General features: G+C 38.9%; 1 non-coding gene across 1 annotated transcript; it reads right to left on the bottom strand.

Annotated features, from left to right (window-relative positions):
- Positions 1 to 7,796: 7,796 nt before the first annotated feature.
- LOC148874393 (small nucleolar RNA R71) lies at positions 7,797 to 7,903 on the bottom strand. Its single transcript, XR_016106297.1, has one exon. It is a non-coding gene; the product is annotated as a small nucleolar RNA R71 (small nucleolar RNA).
- Positions 7,904 to 14,398: the final 6,495 nt, after the last annotated feature.

The raw sequence follows: 14,398 nt of genomic DNA, 5'->3' as shown, positions 1-14,398 counted from the left end.
TAAAAGTGCTAAAACTGGATTAGGTCGAATGATAACCTTTCTTTCAATTTATAATAGGTCATAATGATAATCTTGTAAATTTAGGTAAGTTTAGGGAGAGTTTGGTAATTTTGAGAAATTTGGGTTAAACCGGGTCTATGGGCATCAAACCGGGATTCTAGATGGATAGTGTGAGCATTGGGAAACAGCTAACCTGGGCTGACTTGGAGTCACCACCCATTTGTTACGTGAAATGGAGGTGATGGGACCTCCGAGTATGGCATAAAAAATCATTTTCGTTTGTAGTAACTCCAAAGCCCGAGGCACTAGCTACACTACTCTAGCTAAGAATCAGATGGGAGAGAGAAGGGGTTAGGCACCCCACTCCCAAGTCCAATAGATGGGGCCCATATGGGGTTCCAAAGTAAGCACAAATAACAATTAATTAAGAAAACTAAAAAAAGCAAAGCAAACCACTAGAATAAATTTTTCCTATTTTTATTTTTTATTTTTTTACATTTATTTTTATTGCTATACTTTTATCATTTTTTCTCTCTTTTTTTTTTTAATTTTCTTTCTTTTTTTTTTGTCTTCTCATGGCACACTACTTGTGTATTTATTATTTAATTGGTCACTAGCCTACTTTTTCTCCTCTAACCTTTCCAAACTTGCCAATATATTTGAGGGTAAGTTTCTTAAACTACCCTTATGGTTTAGCTAATTCACTAAGTGTACCCTTACTTTTTAAAAATTGACTGACGCTACCCCTACTATTTCTGACAATTGACTAATACTTTCCTTACCATTAGCATTTGTTATCATTCCGTCAAAACCCGTATACACGTGAGACCACGTGATGTTTAAAATTCTTTTAAAACCAAACATTACCCCCTCCCTCATCCCAAATTCCTTTTCAAGAGAACCGAAAAACCATTGTTCATTGTCTCTTCCATTTCTCGACACAATGGCGGCGAACCGGTATTGACCCTCTCCACCTCCATCCAGGTCCCTTCCTCGATCTCTCTCTCTCCTCTTTCTCTCTCTTTCCCCCTCTTCTTCTTCGTGAAAATTCTACTAATTTCGTGGACTGTTTGTTTCTATCTTTGGTTAATTTGAATCTGAAATTTCCCCATGAATCTGCTCAACAAGAAGAGACAAGGTAGAGAATGAAGCTCAACCTTGTCATCCAACGCCATCAAGTCTCTGCTACTCCCCCTATCATAGACAAAAAGGTTAAGGACAATAAATAGGAGGTTGGAGAGCCAAAGGAAAGCAGGCTGGATGAGACCATGATGAAGCCATTCTTGAGGTGAAGGGAAGAGAGATCCATCATATGGATGGCTGAACCCTACAGAAAGGTAGGGCAAAATTTAAAAAATTTCTCTCTCTCACCTGGGAATCACATTCCTTGTTTTAGAAAAACTACGTTTTTCAAGGATCAATCTTGAACCAAGAATCGAACCAGATCTGAACCAAAATAGTAGGAGAGGGATAAACCAGATATGATGAAACAATATTCTCCAATGAAGGTGTTCACGCCCAAAGAAGTCTCCAAAGACTACTCCCACTGAAAATGACACAATGTAGGGTGGAGCAGAATCAATAGTGTTCTTCCCAAGAACCGAACCGGTCTAACAAGAATTCGATGGAGGCTATGAACACGACTTCAGATCAACCTTTCTCCAAAGACTGATATCAAGAACTATTCTTGATTGCTCCTACAAAACTAGAAACCGAATTGACAGTAGGCGGCAACTGGAGGAGAATGCAGGGAGAAGATAGTGCAGTCACACTATTGCTGTCTTCTCTCTGTATGATCTGAGCTCTGATCTCTGGGGTGTTGGGATATGATGGGATGAACTGAATGGTTCACCCCTCCTCCTTTTCTAGACTTAAAGAGATCAACTTCTAATCCCATTAGGAGTTTCCTAATTCAAATCCTTATTTGAATTTGGACTCTCTTTAAGTGATAAGGATAAATCCTTATCTTATCTGCAGATTAGATCAACTCTCTCATAATCTCATTAGGAGGTTTCCAGATCCAAATTTAGATCTGGACTCTCTGAGTGGATAGGGATAACTCCCTATCCTATCTACTGATCTAATCCTAGACCCGCCCCTCTCTTTAATTAGTCTAACTAAACCAGTTCAAAATGGGCTTTAGGCCCAATAAGTCTATGTGCTCATTAACCTTCCAAACTGTTGTCCAGTTGGGCTTCTCTATATGGCGTGAGACCAAAACATTGATCTACACATCAGCCACATGGGTTCCGCCCAGCCTCCATTACAAGGTCGGGCCGAATTCACTAGAAAGACAGTGAACCCCCTAAAGCCCATCACATGGGCTCTTAATGGGCCCAACACTTACACTAAGTGGTCCCTGGGCTAAGCCACCTTATAAAAACCCAGGGGCTGTGGGCAGATGCAAGATTAGCCCATCAAGTATTACTCTCAATGGTCTTATACTTAAACTCTAAGTCCATAATGATCAAACATTGTCCGACAAGAGAAAACCTCTCCCTTGGCTGCAAGGAACAGTGATGCACTCTCTACTCACAGGGATCCCGGGAATTAAAACCTTTTGCAAACATTTTGAAACCATAATATATATATATATTGTATGTATATCTGTATATAAATATATTTTGCAAAACAAATTTCAATGATTGAAATCGGCTGCCGGCAGTCTTGGTTTCCATTAGAGAGAGTGCATCCTCGATCATTACCTTTGTCCGACAAAGGGGCTGATCTTGTCACTATGATCACCCACTCAGATGAATTCTCAGATTGTCCCAACATACCTAGGTTTTGACCCCCACTAATGATCTCACTGATTGGCATATCAATGACAGCCCAATCCAACACCTAGTGCAGTATCATAATCGAGTCTAGGGGTTAGGTGTAACTTTCCAGTTTTGCCCATCAATCTCCAAGGTATAGGGCAATACTGAAAATCTGGTCCGGTTCAGGTTTTCAAATAAACCTACACTACATGTACCTCGGGTCTCACTCTAGTAGCTGAGACAGGCTACACCAACACTTGGCGGCACATCAGTGTCAGTCTTGGTAGGATAAATCTCCCTAGACTTATCCAATGACTATGAACATTTTAAACTAACACTAGTCTCATAAGTGTCCAGTTTAAGGGTATTACATAGAAACACATCATTATAACATGAATCAAATATGTACTTTATTCATTTACAATAAATTTCATAATGTACATCAATTTGATTGGAGCTAAGGGCATACACTGTCTAACAGCTCCCACTTGCACTTAGGTCCAATCTGGTATAAGCCAGAGTCCCAGACTTTCCACGTGTTTCTCAAACACTTTCTATGTGGGTGGCTTATTCAATGGGTCTGCTACATTCTCCGCTGACGCAACCTTCTGAATCAGGACGTCCCCTCTACCAACAATCTCCCATAGTACGTGGTACTTCCTCTCGATGTGCTTCAACTTTGAGTGGGCCTGTGGCTCCTTAGCCTGAGCGATAGCTCCATTGCTATCACACAACAACGGGATGGGTGATGTGCTGGATAAAACTACTCCCAATTCATGAATGAACTTTTTCATCCACACGACTTCTTTGGCAGCTTCACTTGCGGCAATGTATTCGACTTTATTTATGGAATCTATCGTAAACCCCTGTTTGCTACTTTTCCAGCTGATGAACCTACAATTTATTTATAATTTTTGAGGACTTTAGCATGGATTTTTATGCCGGTTTTATTAATTTTTACCTTAATTTAGCTTAATGCTAAGAATAAGTTTCAGGGGTAATTAATCCAAGAAAATGAAGGAAAAAGGCAAGAAAAGAATGTTCAAAAAGATCAAATCCAGCCCAGCCCGGTTGTGGAAGCAAGAGAGAGCACTTCGGCCCAAGAAGAGCAAGTGGATTCCTTGAGAAAACCCAAGAAAAGAAAGCCTAGCTAAGAGTAGAATTCGGCCCAGTAAGGAAGGCCCATTCTCAGCCCAAAAGAGCAGCTCAATGTATAGCTATCATGTGCTAAGAGAGAGCCTAAGTGCAGCCCAAATAGCAGCCCTTAGGAAGCTTTCAAGAGAGCTCTAGAAAGCTCAAGAAAGGGGTGTAATACACCCCATTCTAGAGGCTTCAAGAAGGGGCAAGAACCCCCTTGAAAAACTATATAAGGAGGCCTCTAGGAGGGGTGAGAGGTGTTCAATTGCTTGAGAGGAAGGCTCTCCCACTCTTAGAGGTTCGGCCACCTTGAGAGAAGAGAAGAGAAGAAGGTTAGGCGCAAGGAAGAAGAAGAAGAAGGGCTGAAGGAAGTTCAAGACAAGCAATCTAGAAGAGAAGGTGAGTTCGAAATTGGGGGTTTGTGATTCAAAGATCATTTGTAATAACTCAATTGTAGTTTCATTCTCCTTTAATTTGAATTCTGTTTCTTTGTTTTATTTTTTTTCTTCTTTCTCCTTCTTTCATTCTTCCTTGATGTATTTCAGCTTGTAAAATTTCAGTTCAGCAATCTAATTCTTTTTTTATTCATTCGAATGGTCATGAATTGTACTTGGAGTTTCTTGAATAAGGGTGTTTTTGTAGATTAATTCAGCCAACTAACCTTCAAAACTCAGATATGAATTCTCAGATCTAAGATTGCAAGATCTGAATTGCTTGAAAGAGAATTCAGATCTTCAATTTTCAGATTGGCCGAATGGATCTAAATCTTGGAATTCCTAGAGTGCTTGAGAGAGACTCTAGGAATTCAAATCTACTATTCAAGAACTGAATTGGATGCAAGATTAGAGATAACTTGCACAATTCAATTGGTGATCAATTCAGTTTTGAATTGATGCCTTAGAAGTGTTTGAAGAAATGCATGTATGGGGATTAGATTCTTGTTAGAGATAGAAGAATTGTCACTCATGCATAGGATGAAAATGCGCTTGAGAGAGGCTGTTCATGACCTTGGGGTTTCACCAAACCAAGGTTCAATTATGATTTATTTGAATGATCCAAATTGATAGATTGCTGAATTCTGAGATTGAAATTTACTGCTTACTCTTCTAACCTGGTTTGAAGGCAATTGGACCAATGATTTAGATAGATTTTAATTTTGGATTTTTAGCTTTCATTAAAGTTTTGATTTATTTGTTAATCAGATAAGAAATACTCAATTTAGTATTGATACTTGTTTCCTAAATCCTCGTGGGAATGATACTTCACTCACTACTTTATTACTTGAACGGTTAGTGCACTTGCTAGTGTCAGAATGAGCCACACATCAAGTTTTTGGCACCGTTGCCGGGGATTTATAGAAGCAATATTAGGAACGATTGATCATTCTTAATCTGATTTTTTGCATTGCATTCACGGCTGGTTTTTAAATTTTCATCTTACATTTCAGCCTTGAATGCAAGGGCTGCATTGATGGAGCCATGGTTCTTCTATTGATATTTGATTGTTCCATCATTTGTTTTAGTTTTAGTGTAGCTGAAGTAGATCTGATTTCTCTTATTTGGATTCTATTACCTCCAAAAAGAAAAAAAAAATTTATAAATCTCAAAATGAGTTCAGATCTGAATTGCATTCAGCAATCAGAGCTACACTCATCCAAAAAGATTTTGGTTGCATTGCTGTATTTTGTTTTAGCTTTCTTCATTTCTAAAAAAAAAAATACATATATATATATATATAGAAAAAGAAAAAAAAACAATGAAAGAATAGCATGAAAGCTTTCAGATCTGAACTTCAAATCTAACTTTCAAATCTGAAACTCAAATCTGAAGTTCAGATCTGAGTTCAGCCAAGTGCAGGTCTGCATTTTGCTAGGTTCAGATTTGAGTTCATCTGAACTCAGACCTGAACCTACTCAATTATGACTGATATTTTGATACATCAAACTTGTCTCATGGCTGAAATTGTAGCAAAGAATGAAAGAAATTTGATGTGAACTCAGACTTGGGGTCAGATCTGAGTTCAGTTGGTTGCAAATCTGCTAGGTTCAGATCTGAGTTCATCTGAACTCAAACCTGAACCTACTCACTTCTGATGTGAATTTGGCACCCCATTCATATTGTGAGATATCAGATTTGCTTCGAGAATCAAAGGGTAGCAAGTAATGAAAAATATTTGAAAGAATGACATGTGAGCCTTCAAATCTGAACCTCAGATTTGAACTCAAATCTGAGCTCAGTTGGTTGCAGGTCTGAATGCATTTGGGTTCAGATCTGAGTTCATCTGAACTCAAACCTGAACCCACTCTATTCCGATGTGAATTCGGGTAGTAACAGCACCCAATTCACAATTTGATGCATCAGACTTGCCTCATTGATGAAAATATAAGCCATGAATGGTAAAATCAGATCTGAAATGCATGAGAATCTGAGGCAGTATGAGTACATGATCTGAAATTTCTTTGAACTTGATGTTTTATTATCATTTAAATCTCTTGCACCCAATCTGAATTGATGTTTGGATTAGATTAGGACTGATGTTTGTAAGGCCTGAAAGGTCCAAAAAGAGCTTCATATTTTAGATTGTAATATACTGGCATTCAGATCTGAATCCAGGCTGCTTACAGTATAAACATTGTAGACCTGATTTCAGGTTTCGGCAATCACTGAACATGAGCCACTCAGGCTTGGATGTCCATTTCTAAATTTAAAGTTTTTGTTGGCCAACTCTGTTTTCTAATAAAGTTACAGATATGAAGTGCAGGTGGTTTGATATGAGATCTGATCTGAAATATCTTTGGACTGAGTTTTGTTCTGTAAAACTGCTAACATCAGATCTGAATTGCAGCAATTAACAATACCAAATATTGCAGACCCGATTTTCAGGTCTTAGCAAGTGTTTGATATGCATCAGCTATACAGGTTTGGGCTTCAATTGTAGAGCTTAAAATTCTTAAATCAAGCCTAACTCAGGACTGGTTTTAGTTTATTTCAGGTCCTTTTAATATATTTTTCAGATCAGATCTGATATCAGCCCTAAAGCATCACAGATTTGATTCCAACCTTAATGGTTGTATATTGCAGTGTATACCAATGAGTGTGTATGAGATATACAGCTCAGATCTGAATTATTATTTATTAATTTTCTCTAGACTAACAATACCAAAGACTTGCAGATCTGAACTCAACTAAATTGGATCTGAATTCATATGTTGCAATCGATGGATGTAGATAAAGGAACCTTGAATAAGATGTTGATCTACTTTTAGTTAGCTGCATTTATTTGTTTTAAGATGTAGGTTTGTATATTCCAATACTTCACTATACATTTTCAGTTGTAATAAGGTTAGTTATTTTGTAAATATTGGCTTGTTTATTGCCTTGACTTTCGCAGTTTCTGACAAGCAGAGTCGAGCTGGAGGAAATCCTCTAAGACCCGGAGATTGAAAGAACTCTCCGTGTCTGACTAAGAGCAGCCAAACAAGTCCAGCAAGAAGCTCAAGAAGCTCAAGAGGCTCAAGAAATGGCTGAGCAGAGGACTATGATGGACTATGCCAAACCCACTCTCACTGGAGCTGCCTCCAGCATTATCAGGCCCAATATTGCTGCTAACAACTTTGAGATCAAACCTGGCATCATACAAATGATTCAAAACATGGTGCAATTCTGTGGATTGGCCCACGAAGATCTCAATGCACACATTTCTAACTTTTTAGAAGTTTGTGACACCTTCAAACACAATGGGGTAAGTGATGATGCCATTAGATTGAGGTTATTCCCATTTTCTTTGAAGGATAAAGCCAAAGCATGGCTGAATTCATTACCGGCAGGATCAATAGCTACGTGGGATGAAATGGCCAGCCGTTTTCTCTCTAAATATTTTCCCCTTTCAAAAACTGCTAAAATGAAGAATGACATCACTATTTTTTTCCAGCAAGAGGGGGAATCTTTATACGAGTCATGGGAACGATACAAGAAGCTATTAAGGAGAGTTCCTCACCATGGCCTCCCCATTTGGCTGCAAGTGCAGACTTTCTATAATGGTCTTACTGACTCAAATAAGACCATATTAGATGCTGTAGCCAGAGGGTCCATAAATAATAAAACTCCTGAGGTCGCCCATGCACTTATTGAGGAAATGACAGTCAACAACTATCAATGGCATTCTGAAAGAACTCAAACTAGGAAGCAGCATGGCTTGCATAATGTTGATACTTATACGGCACTATCTGCACAAATAGGAGCACTCAGTAAGAGAATAGATGAAATGCAGATAGCCGCCATGCATGTGCAGCCTCTTAATTATGAATTGTGTGGGGGAGGCCACATCAGTACTGACTACCAAGTTGGCAATCAGTTCAGGCCATCTACTGAACAAGTTGACTATGTCAGCAATTCGTCAAGACAACAGGGTTATCAGAGTCACCATACTTTTCATCCAGGATGGAGGGGACATTCAAATAAGTCCTGGCCAAATCAGCACACTTCCAAGCCATTCCACCAGACTTATCATCAACCTGAACCAAAGTGCAATTTGGAGGAACTGATGACAAAATTTATAGCAGGTGCAAAAACCAGGTTCCAGAACCAGGAAGCCTCAATCAAAAACCTGAAAAACATAGTGGGGCAATTGGTACAATTAATCTCTTCCAGACTGCCAGGAACTCTTCCAAGCAACACTGAAGTGAATCCACGAGAGCAGGTGCAAGCTATTACCTTAAGGAATGGAAAAGAGTTGCCCGAGGTAGAAAAGAAGAATTGGGCTGAACCCAAGGCAGAAACAAGCCTTAGGACCGGACAACAGAAGACGAAACAACCAGAAGCACAACAAGGGATGCACCAGCAGCCACAAGTTCCATTCCCTAACAGGCTGAAGCAACAAAATTTGGAAAAGGAATTTGGTAAGTTTCTTGAAATATTTAAAAGTTTATATATTAATATTCCTTTTGCTAATGCTTTAGCCCAGATGCCACACTATGCAAGGTTTTTGAAGGAATTATTGGCAAACAAAAGGAAACTGGGAGATGTGGCTACAGTTGCTTTAAATGAGGAATGTTCTGCTATCCTTCTGAACAAGCTGCCATAGAAACTCAAAGATCCAGGGAGTTTCACTATTCCTTGTACAATTGGTAGTTTAAAAATTGAAAAAGCTTTATGTGACCTGGGAGCTAGCATCAATTTAATGCCATATTCTATCTTCAAGATATTGGGGTTGAATGAACCCCAACCCACTAGAGTGGCATTACAATTGGCTGATAGATCCATTAGACATCCTAGGGGGATCATAGAAGATGTGTTAGTTAAAGTTGATAAATTCATTTTTCCATTTGATTTCATTGTGTTAGACATGCAAGAAGATGTGGAGGTCCCGCTTATCCTAGGGAGACCTTTCCTGGCTACCGGGAAAGCAATGATTGATGTCCAACAAGGACAACTCAGCCTTAGGATACAAGATGAGGAGATAATTTTGATGGAAGAGGACAGCAAGCCTTCCGTTCAGCCCCAAAGGCGCCTGAACCCCAACATGAAAGAAGTGGTAAAGGCTGAAATAATTAAGTTGTTAGATGCTGGGATCATTTATCCTATTTCTGATAGTTTTTGGATAAGCCCTGTGCAAGTTGTGCCCAAGAAAGGGGGTATGACTATTGTTCCAAATGAGAAAAATGAACTCATCCCTACTAGAACCGTCACCGGATGGCGTGTGTGTATTGACTATAGAAAATTAAATGAAGCCACCCGAAAGGACCATTTCCCTCTCCCATTTATGGACCAAATGTTGGAGAGGCTAGCCGGATTGTTTCTTGGATGGATATTCAGGGTATAACCAGATACCAATTGCACCAGATGATCAAGAAAAGACCACTTTTACTTGCCCATATGGAACCTTTGCATACCGAAGGATGCCCTTTGGGTTATGCAATGCCCTAACTACCTTTCAGCGATGTATGATGTCTATATTTTCTGATATGGTTAAAAAATTTATTGAGATCTTTATGGATGATTTTTCAGTTTTTGGCTCTTCGTTTGATGCATGTTTGAATAATCTGGAACAGGTGCTTACTAGATGCAAAGAAACAAATCTTGTGTTGAATTGGGAGAAATGTCATTTTATGGTGCAAGAAGGCATAGTGCTTGGACACAAGATCTCTCAAAGAGGTATCGAAGTCGACAAGGCCAAGGTGGAGGCAATTGAAAAACTACCACCCCCAACATCTGTTCGTTTGTTGAGAAGTTTCTTAGGACATGTCGGATTCTATAGGAGGTTTATTAAGGATTTCTCAAAAATTGCCAAGCCCATTATCTACCTTGCTTCAAAAAGAAGTGACTTTTGAATTTTCAACTGAATGCCTTCATGGTTTCAACATCTTGAAAGACAAATTGATCCATGCACCTATCATGGTGGCACCAGATTGGACCCTCCCATTTGAATTAATGTGTGATGCGAGTGATTCTGCTATAGGAGCTATTTTAGGACAAAGAATGAACAAACATTTTCAGCCAATTTACTATGCTAGCAGAACCTTGACTGGACCCCAACTCAATTACACCACCACAGAAAAGGAGCTACTAGTAGTAATATTTGCACTTGACAAGTTTCGTTCATATCTGATATTATCCAAAGTTGTTGTCTACACAGATCACTCGGCATTAAGGCACTTTCTTACCAAGCAAAACTCAAAACCAAGACTGATCAGGTGGATCCTTTTATTGCAAGAGTTTGACATTGAGATTAGAGACATGAAGGGTACTGCAAACCTGGCTGCTGACCATTTCTCCCGGTTGGACAAGGTAAGCTCGAAAGAGGAGATAACCAACAACATTCAAGAAGAATTTCCGGATGAGCAGCTGTACTCAATACAGAAATACTCATATCCTTGGTGTGCTGATTTTGCTAATTATCTAGCTGCACAAGTCCTTCCTCCTAACCTTTCATATCAACAGAAAAAGAAATTCCTTTCTAATGTAAAATACTATCTGTGGGAGGAACCCTTTTTGTATAAATTGTGTGCAGATCAGATCATAAGGAGATGTGTCCCTGAGGAGGAGATGGAGTCGGTACTCCAATTTTGCCATGATAAAGAAGCAGGAGGTCATTTTGGAGCTAGTCGCACTGCAGCCAAGGTTTTTATTGGCCCACACTTTTCAAAGATGCCCATAGGTATGTGTCCACATGTGACAAATGCCAAAGATCGGGAAACATTTCCCGACGAAATGAAATACCCCTTTCCAATATTTTGATATGTGAAATCTTTGATGTTTGGGGTATAGATTTCATGGGACCTTTCCCGAATTCTTTTGGGAATAAGTACATCCTCGTTGCAGTTGACTATGTATCCAAATGGGTAAAAGCCATGGCTTTACCCACAAATGACTCAAGAAGGGTGGTACACTTCCTAATAAAGCTATTCTCCCGATTTGGCACTCCGCGAGCTATAATTAGTGATAGGGGAACTCACTTCTGCAATAGCCAATTTGAAAGGTTAATGCAGAAATATGGAATTACACATAAATTAGCTACCCCTTATCACCCTCAAACTAGTGGCCAAGTGGAGTTGGCTAATAGGGAACTCGAAAGATTTCTAGAAAAGACCATAGCATCTGCCAGAAAAGATTGGTCCATCAAATTAGATGATGCATTATGGGCATACAGAATTGCATTTAAGACACCCATTGGCATGTCCCCCTACAGATTGGTCTTTGGTAAAGCATGCCATTTACTAGTTGAATTAGAACAGAAGGCCTATTGGGCTCTTAAATTCTTAAATTTTGACATTCAGGCCACAGGGGCTAAAAGGCGGTTGCAATTGAATGAATTTGATGAATTCAGACTTGCCGCCTATGAGAATGCCAAAGTTTATAAAGAAAGAATAAAAAATTGGCATGATAAGAACTTGCTGAGACGGGACTTTTATGTAGGCCAACATGTATTGTTATATAATTCCTGTCTCCGCTTGTTTCTAGGTAAGCTGAGATCCAGGTGGTCTGGACCCTTTACCATTTCACAGGTTTTTCCCCATGGGGCTATAGAACTCACTCACCCGGTTCAGGGCACGTTTAAAGTAAATGGTCAGCGCCTGAAAACATATTTAATGGGCGGTACTGTACCCCCTCCATCCACTATTTATCTTGATAACCAATAATCTTTTATGCTTGCTCATGAATAGGTTAAGGCATCTTTTTGTCATTTATCTTTTTAGAATATTAGTTAGTAAAATAAAGTTCTTTTTCTCAAAATTCCAATTCTTTAAGGACTCAGTTCATCCATTTCTTTTCTTCAGTTTGTTCTAGCAAGTGTGATTCCCTAACACTACGAACATTGAGGACAATGTTCATCTTAAGTGTGGGGGAGTGAGCCTGAGGCTAGGGTATGGGGGCTAAAACCATGCACCTCATTCACCCCAACACACATATGCAGGCAATGACATAACCAAAAAAAATAAAAGACTGGAACTCCTCAAGTTCATTACTATCTATTTGATGATTTTTAAGAAGGATTTCAATAAGTTGAGGGAGACTGTCGTACTTGTTAAGTTTTTATTCTTGTGAATGACCCAATTTGATATATGCATGAGAAAAGGGGAGTTGAATATGCCTTTTAGCATGACTAGCCCTAACTATCTTCATGTGTATGGAAGCCCTTGATTTCATGGTTAATGATCAAGAGAGCTAGTGCACATCTGAAGTGCTGATTCTTGAGGTTCAATAATTGCAAAGAATGACAAAAGCCCAAATTGACTCCGCTATTTTGAGCTGAATAGTAAAACTAGCAGCTCAGAACATGAGTCCTATTTACCTACCTCAAGTAAGTGACCAGTGTGAGATGGAGCATAAGATGCACTCACATCAAAAAAAAAAAAAAAAGAGAAAAGTGTGTGAGATGGAGCATAAAATACACTCACACCAGAAAAAGAAGAAGAAAAGAGTGAGATGGAGCATAAGATGCACTCACCCTTAGAAATAAGTAATTGTGGTGACAACTAAGGTTCAAAGGGGCACTCTAAAGTTGAACTCTCATTGAGATTTAGTTACAGATGTGAAACGTAGTGAAATTTGATTATTAACCTTGACAATTAAGGAGCTGATTTATATATGAATTAGGAGTGAAGGCTAGACTATGATGAAACTCATATTCTCCTTTCCTTGGATCTTATACTTATGTTAAATTGAAATTTACAAGAATAAGAGCTGAGTACTTACAAAAGTTCCCCGACTACTCAATTCATTTCTATCTTAAAAAGTTCACCAAGTAAATGGTAAGAACAAAAGGGGGGAATGTTCAGTTTATGGCTGATGTCTTTGCTTGAGGACAAGCAAAAGCTTAAGTGTGAGGGTATTTGATGAACCTACAATTTATCTATAATTTTTGAGGACTTTAGCATGGATTTTTATGCTGGTTTTATTAATTTTTGCCTTAATTTAGCTTAATGCTAAGAATAAGTTTCAGGGGTAATTAATCCAAGAAAATGAAGGAAAAAGGCAAGAAAAGAAGGTTGAAAAAGATCAAATCCAGCCCAGCCCGGTTGTGGAAGCAAGAGAGAGCACTTCAGCCCAAGAAGAGCAAGTGGATTCCTTGAGAAAACCCAAGAAAAGAAAGCCTAGCTAAGAGTAGAATTCGGCCCAGCAAGGCCCATTTTCAGCCCAAAAGAGCAGCTCAATGTATAGCTATCATGTGCTAAGAGAGAGCCTAAGTGCAACCCAAATAGCAGCCCTTAGGAAGCTTTCAAGAGAGCTCTAGAAAGCTCAAGAAAGGGGTGTAATACACCCCATTCTAGAGGCTTCAAGAAGGGGCAAGAGCCCCATTGAAAAACTATATAAGGAGGCCTCTAGGAGGGGTGAGAGGTGTTCAATTGCTTGAGAGGAAGGCTCTCCCACTCTTAGAGGTTCAGCCACCTTGAGAGAAGAGAAGAGAAGAAGGTTAGGCGCAAGGAAGAAGAAGAAGAAGGGCTGAAGGAAGTTCAAGACAAGCAATCTAGAAGAGAAGGTGAGTTCGAAATTGGGGGTTTATGATTCAAAGATCATTTGTAATAACTCAATTATAGTTTCATTCTCCTTTAATTTGAATTCTGTTTCTTTGTTATATTTTTTTTCTTCTTTCTCTTTCTTCCATTCTTCCTTGATGTATTTCAGCTTGTAAAATTTCAGTTCAGCAATCTAATTCATTTTTTATTCATTCGAATGGTCATGAATTGTACTTGGAGTTTCTTGAATAAGGGTGTTTTTGTAGATTAATTTGACCAACTAACCTTCAAAACTCAGATCTGAATTCTCAGATCTGAGATTGCAAGATCTGAATTGCTTGAAAGATAATTCAGATCTACAATTTTCTTATTGGCCGAATGGATCTAAAGCTTGGAATTCCGAGAGTGCTTGAGAGAGACTCTAGGAATTTAGATCTACTATTCAAGAACTGAATTGGATGCAAGATTAGAGATAACTTGTACAATTCAGTTGGTGATCAATTCAGTTTTGAATTGATGCCTTAAAAGTGTTTGAAGAAATGCA

The sequence above is a fragment of the Nelumbo lutea genome, chromosome 1 (assembly GCF_056320005.1).
Source record: "Nelumbo lutea isolate HS-2025 chromosome 1, American lotus-T2T, whole genome shotgun sequence".
Classification (NCBI taxonomy): Eukaryota; Viridiplantae; Streptophyta; class Magnoliopsida; order Proteales; family Nelumbonaceae; genus Nelumbo; species Nelumbo lutea.
Note: the sequence above shows the minus strand (reverse complement) of the source record. Positions and strands in the feature narration are given on the sequence as shown.